We start from the raw sequence: 10,070 nt of genomic DNA on the forward strand, positions 1-10,070 counted from the left end.
CATAGTCGTATTATAGTTGGAGGCTTCAATACCCCTCTCTCAATAGCTGATAGAACAACTAGACAGAAAATCAGCAAAGACACAGAAGAATTCAACACCATCGACCAACAGGACTTTATCAGCATTTATAGAGCAGTCTACCCAACAGCAGGATACATATTTTTTAAATTCTCCCACAGAACATACACATAGACCATATCCTGGACCATAAAAATAATCTCAGTTAAAATCGAAAAGAATTGAATCAAACAGAATGTGTTCTCTGACCACCCTGGACTCAAAATAGGAAGGATAGGAGGAAAATCTTCAAATACTTAGAAACTGAACAATACACTTCTCAATGACCTACAGGTCGATAGGACATCTCAAGAAAAGAAAAATTTAAATACATTGAAGTGAATAAAAATGAAAACACAACATACCAAATTTATGGCACATAGCTAAAGCAGTGCGGAGGGGAAATCACAGCACCAAATGCATACGAAAGAAGAAGAAAGGTCTACAACCAGTCATTTAAACTCCCACCTCAAGAACCCAGAAAAAGATCAAACTAAACCCACAGCAAGCATGAGCAAGAAAATAAAAGAACAGAAATCAGTGAAACTTACAAAAGAAAAACAATAGAAAATGTCAATGAAACAAAGAGCTGATTCTTTGAGGAAAAATCAGTAAAACTGACAAACCACTAGGAAGAGTGCCAAGAAAAAGACATAAATTACAAATACAGGAATGAAACATGGCATGTCACTAAAGACTTCACAAATATAAAAAAGATAAGGGAGCACTATGAACTCTATGCACATAAATTTAAGAACTTAGACAAACCAGATTAAATCCTTGGAAAACAAATTATCACAACTAACCCGATATGAAATACATCGTTTGAATAGACCTGTAACAACTAAGCAAACTGAATGAATAATTTACAGCTGCCCCCGCCTCCCCCCACCCCAGAACTCTCCAGGCCCAGGTAGTTTCTCTGGAGAATTCAACCAAATGTATAGGGAAGAATTAACACCAATTCCATACAGTTTCTTTCACAAAACAGAAGAGGAGAGAATACTTCCCAATTCATTTTATGAAGCTGATATTACTCGAGGCGGCGGGTTGCGGGGAGGGCGGTGGAAACAGACCACAACAGTACAAAGAAAGTACAGACCGATATCTCTCATGAGTATACATCCAAAAATCCTTAACAAAGTATCAGCAAATAGATTTTACCAATGCATAAAAAGATTTATACACCATTCTCAAGTGGAGTTTATTCTAGGGATGAAAGTCTGGTTCAATATTCAAAAATCAACCCGTGTAATCCACTATATTAAGACTCTAAAGAAGAAGATCACATGATCATAGCAAGTGATTCAAAAGAATCATTTAACCAAATTCAACACCCACTCATCATTAAAAAACAAAAAGACTCTCAGGAAAATAGGAATACAGGGAAACAACTTCAGCTTGACAAGAGCACCTACAGAGCCTACAGCTAACATTATACTTAATGGTGAAAGTCTGAGTGAGTTGCTTTCCTCTGAAGATGAGGAATAAGGCAAGTATATCTGCCATCACCTCTCCTGTCCAACATAGTGCTGGCGGTTCTAGACAGTGCCGTAAGGCAAGAAAGAGAAGTAAAAAGGCATATGGATTAGAAAAGAAAAAATAAAACTGTTCCCATTTGTAGATGCCGCAATTTTCTATGTAGACAATCTCAATGAATCTACCAAAAAGAAAAAAACCTCCTAGAAACAAACAAATACACACACACACCCCCCCTTGTGGACAGCAAAATTAAAAATACTATTTACAATTGCTCAGAAAATTACTTAAGTATAAGTAACCAAACAAATACAGATTTATACGCTAAAACTATACAATGTTGATTGAAAAATATCAAATATCTAAATAAATGGAGAGACATTCTGTGTTCATGGATCAAAAGACTCAATTTAGTAAAGATGTCAATCCTTCCCCAAATTGATATGCAGGTTTAATGAAATTACCTTCAGAATCCCCACAATTTTTGTAGGCATACACAATATTATTCTAAAATTGATATGGAAAGCAACGGAACTAGAATGGGTAAAATAATTTCTAAAAAGACAATAAAGTGTAAGGAATCAGGCTACCCAATTTTAAGATTTATTATGCACAACAACAATCAATGCTGTGTTTTACAGCTGGAGGGTAGACACATCAATCAGTGGAACAAAACAGAGATCCCAGAAACGGACCCACACATATACGCCCAACTTATTTTTTGGACAAAAGTACCAAAGCAATCCAATGGAGGAAAGATAGCCTTTTCAACAAACGATGCTGGAGTAATGCAGACAGCCACAGGCAAAAGAGAAACTCAACCTCAATCTAACGCCTTACTCAAAAATTAACTCAGAATGGCCACAGATTTAATGAAAACTGTGAAACTATAAAGCTTTTTTTTTAAAAGGAGAAAATCTTCAAGATCTAGGATTAGACAAAGAATCCTTAAATTTGACACCAAAAGCATGCTCCATCAAAGGAAAAGTCAAGAATTTGGACCTCATCAAAATTAAAAACTTGTGCTCCTGGAAAGCCCATGTGAAAAGACAAGCTTCTGGGGAACAGTATTTGCAAACCATTTCTCTAACATGTATCTAAGTAAAGAGACCTCTCATACTCAAAAACAAACAAAAAACCCACAAATAATCCAGTAAGAAAATGGGAAAAAGCTGTGAACTTATATTTCACCAAAAAGGATATATTCAGGGAAAGGAAGCACATGAAAAGATGTTCAACATAATTAGCCATCAGAGAAAACAAATTAAAACCACAGTGAGATACAACCTACACTTGTCAGAATGGCAGAAATAAAGATTATGACAGCAAATGCTGGTGAGGATACAGACACACTGGCCATACGTTGCTAGTAGGAGTACAAAGTGGGGAAGCCACTTTGGAAAAGAATTTGGCCAATTCCTTACAAAGTTAAATATACACTTACTATTTAAGTCAGCAGTACCAACCCCAGGTATTTACTAAAGAGAAATGAAAAGTTACTAATGATACATTTAATGTTCATAGGAGCTTTATTCCCCCAAATGGAAACAACCCAAATGGCCATCAACCGATGCATAAAGAATGGAACAGTACTCAGCAAGGTAAAGGAACAAGCTAATGATACGCACAACACTGATAAATCTAAAAATATGCCACATGAAAGAAGTTGGACACAACAGAATACATGATGTATGATTCCATTTATGTGGAATTATTAAAAAGCCAAAACTCTGGTGACAAAATATCCGTGTTGGCTAGAAGCCAGAGCTTTGGATGAGGATTGACTGCACAGGGGCATGAGTAGCGATGGACTGGTAAATGTCAACAACCAGCTTTCGGTGGGGAGGGAGCCCTGACTTGTAGCATTTGCCAGTTTCTATAAATACCTCTTCCATTGCCAGCTTCACGTTACCAATGTGACATCACTGAACACCGGGTAGGGGAGTGGTGCTCCTGGATCTCACTAGGTGGTGTATGTTGGCTCCAGCAAACCGCTGGGCACAAGAGAATGTCATGGGATAACAGAAATGTTACATATCGTGTAGTGATGGTTGAACAGCTATATAAATTTGAAAACCTTATTAAAGGTATGTTTTAAATTGGTGAATTTTAATGCAAATAAATTATACTTCTATAAAGATTTATTTTTTAAGTTGGCTCAGGTGTAGAAACAAGGAACTGTAACTTTCTATCAGGGTGGCTGCCCTCAGCTTCCTGATCATCCATTCCTGATCACCTTTAATTGTACAGATTGGTCAGTATCCTTCCTGAATGCTCGCTACCTTGTTCTCAGGAAAGCTATGTTCCATGAATGATCTCCAGAGCTCTCTGCCAGTCAGAACCCAGCTGCCTCTCCAGCATTCCCGCTCAGTACAGTAATTCAGCCACACTGACTTCGATGACGACGCATCCCCCTCCTGCTCTGGCAGCTCCTCTCACCCCCAGGACTGTCGGCGAGCCTGGTTCTGGGACAGTCGGTCCTGGCCTACAGAGCAAGGCCATCCCTGAGCCCCTAGTGACACTGGTGCTTGTCTCACCAGCACACCCTTTCTCACATCAGTAAATAGAATACCCTTTGGGCCTTCTGATAGACCATAATCATTTGGTGACTTTTCTGGCTTTACGCAGCACATACATCTGGCATATTCACTCTAACGTGCCCACCTTTTTGAGGCTTCCTTCCATCATATACACCAAGGCAGCTCTAGCATTTCTGCTTCACATAATATGCGCGTGTCTTTCTCCAAGTTCCCAAGAGTCATCCTATCAGAGTGTTAGCAACATCTCTTCGGGTCCTTGTCAGAGTATTAAGTCCTGCCTTACAGGAGGGTGCTCCCATATCCATATACTCTCTCTCTCCAAACAATGTCCACCCTCCTTGATCCAGTAACCTCAGAATCCAGTCCCACACATCCTCTCCCATCTCCAGCCATACATCCTGGCCAGGCCCTCCAGTGCCTCCAAGGCCTAGTCTTCCTCATGGGGCTCTTACCTGGGTCTGTTGCACTTAATCCTAGCTATTGGTCTGGAGGCCAGGAGAGGAGGCGGGAGCAGATCTTGAAAGGACCATGCATTGTCTTGCAAGGCAGAGGCCTCTGCATCATCTTGAAACAAGGGAGGAGTGATAGCCTTTAACAGGAATAAGTGGGTGCTTTTGCAGGCCCAAAGGATGCGCAAGAATTTGGGGATTCAAGATTTTTTAAAGTATCAACCCAGGTGCCCCATTCCATGTCTCAGGATCTCACCCCTTCCCAATAAACCTGCCAGAGTTAAGAATTCAAACTTACCTAGAGCTCTGCTACCCTTATAATTAAACCCTGGACCTTATTCTCAGCTTTTTGGGTCCTCTAGGCTCATAAATTGCCAAAGAGGGCCTCTGGCTTTCACAGTTAGCCTTCAGTTCATGATCAGTCACCTTCCACCTTTCACTGTCTGTCTCCAGCGCACTAACAGCCTTTCAATCACATTGTCTTTATAACTTCTCAAACCTGATTTATTTCCCCCACTAATGCGTTCCCTCCCGCCAGGACCCCAGCCCAGTTCACCACTAGTGAAAGTTTCAACAAGGACACTGACCCAGTGTGCCAGGGCTATCCATGCTCTCCCTGCCACCAGTGGTGGGGTCCTCACTGCCAGTTGGCCAGCAAGTGATTTGGCTTTAAAATCACATTTTAGAATCTGTTTCCTCAGTACTCTTGGCACTAACTTTGGGATCCCTGGGAAACATACTTTGAGATGGAGATTTGAATAAAGGAGGTTCCTTGGGATGTGCTAAGGGTCGACAACAGCTGTGAGGAAGTGAACGCCACAGGGCTGGACAGGAGCAGCTCTGGAGCTGTGGTGACCCTTCAGGGCTGTCCCCCACAGAGGTGATGGAATGAACCTTTTTACTCCCACACTGACCAGTGAATACAGGCTGTCTCAAGATGGGCACTACCTTAAATGATTTTTCAGGTGAGGGCAATTCCTAGAGGGTCTCAACTTAGAACTGTTAGCTCCTAAAATTCCCAGCAGCTCGGGCAGGAGGGAAGGCCACAGGATTGCGTGCTTCAGTCCTGAAAAGAGGTATCTGGATGGCGCACCGTAACTTCCATTATAGGACCTTTAAATATAAGAAGCAGAACACATTTTTTTTGGTACTTCTCACTGAGGACAGTATAGACAACTTCTCTCCCCTCCTAGATGGTTCAGTGTGTGGGATCTCACAGTCACTTTACTATTAGAAGGGTTGTCAGCTGAGGGGAAAAATCTGTATATTCCAAAACCAAACAGACATTGTGTTAGGATCTTATGTCAGTCCTAACACTGCCATAACCTACTGAACACATGGATCAAGAGCACACTCTGCATCCTGCCTTCCTCTTTAAGGAGAGGACCACACTTCTTTACACTCAACAGATCTTCCCATAACATCTAGTGCAAGACAATGTACAAAACAGCAAACTGAAAAATGAAAATCATGGAGATGGAAATGACCTTGAGGGAGAGAGAACCGGTACTCAAAATGGCTATTGAATAAATGAATGAATTTTGACCTCACCTACAGTTAGAATGACAGGTGAATTACCCAGACGTACACTAGGTCCATGTTTCTGAACTGTCGTCTGGCCATTTTTTGTTTCCAAGCTAAACAATTCTGGGTATTTTTTTTCCTAGCGTGAAATCCTGGCATCACATGAGACGGGAAATCGGGAGGGTGTCAGCCCCCTCTGCCACTCTGTCATCTGTGGAAAAGTTTCTTCATCTGTAAAATAAGACTGGGCTGGCTGGTCTCTAAGGCAATTTCTATGTGAAGAAATGCTGTGATTCAGCCCTCCCCTTTGGCATCTGGTTTCATTTCTCTAGTCATGAAGTGTGGAAACAAAGTGCAGGAGCCAGCCTCTTCCCATCAGACTTAGTTTTCAGGCACATCCTAACTGAACAATTAACCTGCCCTGCAGCTGCCGGGCAGCTGCTGGGACGGCTCTGCCAGTCCCCAGAGGCGGCTCATCGCTGCCATTCTTAGCGGGCTCTGTGCCGTCACTTCTCCAGCCCAGTGACCAAAGAACAGGAGACTTTGTGAGGTCCTGCCCCAGGAGGACCTGCCTCAGAGTCCAGGCCACCTGGGGCCTGTGAGAGGCGGGCCAGAAGTGTGAAATCTGCACCGTTGTGCCAGGCCCTGAGGTGGCTTTCTCGAGAAAGCTCTAAGTCTTCAGTCTCACACTAAACAGTCCTAAACTTCAGCATGTCAACTTGCGTTTAATTTTGGTGTGTCCCTTCTTCTCACCAGGTTGAGGCTCGCAACTGTCTCTCCTTGTGCCCGCTCTCAGGGCCCCGGCCCCTGTGCCGGGTTAAACTCCGTTCGGCCTCCTCACTGCACAGCCGCCGCCGCCTCTGAAGGCCTGCGTGGGCGATGTGGCTCCGGTGCCTGAGTGTGCAAGGACAGCCCGCACAGCAAGTCCCCAGGAGCCGTGTCCACCCCTCACAGACGAAGAAATTCCGCAGCCCAAGGGGACAGTGGGAGCGCCCTCAGGGCCGAGAGCCCATGCCTTTTCAGCAAGCATTTAGTGAGAAGCTACTGTATACAGAGCACACTTGGTTCTTTCGGATTAAAGCAGAATCTTCCAGTGGATGCTGCAAAACTTCGAGGTCTGCATGTGTCAGCCTGCTCCCCGGGAGGGGTTTTCACAGAGCAAACGTTAGCATTCACAGGTATCAGTCATGACAACGATGCTCACAAGTAAAACCTAGTCCCATGTCCCTCTTGTTCACAGATACGAAAACCAAGGCCCTAAGAGACACCGAGACACTGAGAAAACAGTGAGTGAAGACTTCAGGGAAAAGTTTCCTTGGAAGAAACAAGACTTGCCCTTCAGATTTAATAACCGGGAGATATGGTATTAGACAGTAACCTGGTGCCCGTAACTCCTATTTACGCACCTGTCGGCATTCAGCTCCCACCCTGGGAGACGTTTCCTGGCCGCGCCTCACCGAGCCCGCCCGCCTCGCGGCACCGGTCGGTCGGGTGCCCTCGGCGCACGCGGAACGGCGTGCACGTTTCTCTCATCGTTTCGCTTTTGAGAAGGGTTATAATTGTCTATGATCTGTCTCCACTCACTAGACTATGAGTCCCCTGAGGAAAAAGAAAGCGTGTCTTACTTCCAAAACTTTGCGTCCTGAGTACATAATATACCCTAATATTTGTTGAACAAATGAGTGAATAAGTGAACAAATGAACGAATCATCAGCTTGGCCAGCCTTCTTTCTTCGGACGCCTTCAAGGAGGACACATCTAAGAAGCCCGGGAAGCAGCACTGCCAGAGAGAAGGCCCTGCAGTTTGTAACTTCCGAAGAAACTTCCCCTTCTAGGGATCGGCACCCTGTGGCGGTCTCCGACTCCGAGCCCGTGTCCCTCCCTCCCGCGGGCCCGCGCGGGCCTGGACCGGCGTCCTCCGCGCGGCGGCCCGCCCAGGAGAGGGCGGCAGAGGCCCGTCCAGCGAGGGAGGGCGCCCCGCTTTCCAGCCGCTGCCCGCCCGCCCGCCCCACCGCGTGGGCGCCAGCCCGCGGCCGCCCTTGCTGCCGGCCTGAGAGCTTCTGCTCCAATTGTGAGGACGAGGAGCGGGGCACGGAGAGGCCCCTCGAGGTCACGTGGTGGCAAATTTAGGCCTATTAGTCCCCCTCATTTCTCAATATTGGGGCCAAGCTGCACAACATTTCCAAGAAGCTCCTAACGTTTTTTTAGCCTAAAAGTAAAACAGATCCAAAGAGATGGGAAATGTCAGATCCCTGGATGCTCAAGTGCCTCCCATTATAAAAGCGCGCGCTCCACGCCTGCTTCCCCTCCTAACCACCACCCTTCCTCCATCCTCCTCTCTCAGCTAGGCTCCTAGACGGTCATGCCCACAGGCCGTGTGCATCCACTCCCAGTCCCCATCTCACAGTCACTAAGTCCACTGCAGTCTGACTTCTGCCAACCCCACTGAAGCTAGTCATACTAATATTATCCACGACCCAGTTGCAAACCAGTGGAAACCTTTTAGTTTAAACTCATCTCCCCGCTTCCCCTGCCCCTATCACCTTCCCTTCTGCATTAGCAAGTGATCCTCTCAGCCCCATCCTTGTCCCCGCAAGAAACCTGGCAGTCAGTCTACAGTCTACACCCCCCATATAATCCACTCCATTCAGATCACAAGCCCTGTTCCACCTTAAGACATCGAGGCTTCCTCTCCTGTTTTCATGCCCCTTCACCCATCAAGCCCTCACCCTGCAGTCAGCTTCTAACCACCATCCACTCATCCATGCAACCATTCAGCAAGTGTGCACTGAGTCGCCACCCTCACCGGGCACAGCTGCAGGCACTGGCTTTGGAGTGATGCACAAGACTGACCAGGCCTGCTCTCATTGGGGCTTACGGTCCCCGGGGCCACAGACAGTAACAAGAAAATAAGCAAACAAGATAATATCAGACAGTGACAGGTGTTGTGAAGAAAACAAAATAGAGTGATAATGACAGAATGGCTGGGGGGTGGGGAATTTTTTTAAAGTAAAAATGTTTGGGGGAAGAAGCTACTTCAGTTGGATCCCTAGGAAAGGACTCTCTAAGGCAGTGACAAGCAAGGGCTTCACTGTTCACTGGCTGAATCCTCAGTTCACCAGCCTCCCTTCAAGAGGGGGCCACGTACAAGGTCTGGCCAACAAGATGTCAGTAGGAGTTGGGAGGTGGAGAGGGTGTCCTGGGGAAGCTTTTGCTTCCCTGAAAAGAAAGCCCAGCACACTGGCACAGTCCCTCTCTGGTCCTCCTGCTCCTCCTCTGACTGTGAGGGGAAGGGAGGACACTGCAGAGAGGCAGGTCCGGAACCAACACTAGGAGCCGCCCCCTGTGGACTTGCTACTTGAGAAAAACACAGCCCATTCGCTTGGCAGGGTTTTCTCCCTCTGTCAGCACAAAACATCCCAACCTGGACCACTAGTTCCGTGAGGTTCTGGGGAAGACAACCCCAGGCAAAGTTCTAAAGCCCTGAATTGGGGGCCACCTTGGCACTTGTGGGGAGGAGAGAAAAGACTGGTGTGGCTGGAGCCCAGTGAGGTGGGAGGCAAAGGGCAGATGACGTCTGACAGGTGAGGGCCCTGGTGAAGCTCCACGGCCCCTGGAAAGCCACCTGGATTTTGAGTGCATGAAGACCACTAAAGGGTTGTAGGTAGGAGAATAACTTACTGATTTAGGTTTCTTGAAAGATCGTTCTAGCTACACCATGGAGAGTGAGTCAGGGAGGGAGGGAACAGCAGACACTGCTTTGGGACTGACCCAGCGGCTGCTCCCCTCTCCTTTTCTCTTGCCGCCTCCTGCTCTTGAAGCAAGGAAGAAAGAGGTCATGAGAATCTGCGGGCCACCACCATCCTGTTCAGCAGGACAGAAGCACTGAGATACCCTGACGACCCCACGCGACTCCCCACGTGTGCTGGCAAATCCTTTCTTACACGTCGCGTGCCAGTTCCCCTGAGGCTTCCCTCACTCCACAGGCAGACGGGTGCTCTTCCTCCCACCTCCTCCCACT

This window comes from Vicugna pacos, chromosome 21 (assembly GCF_048564905.1).
Source record: "Vicugna pacos chromosome 21, VicPac4, whole genome shotgun sequence".
Classification (NCBI taxonomy): Eukaryota; Metazoa; Chordata; class Mammalia; order Artiodactyla; family Camelidae; genus Vicugna; species Vicugna pacos.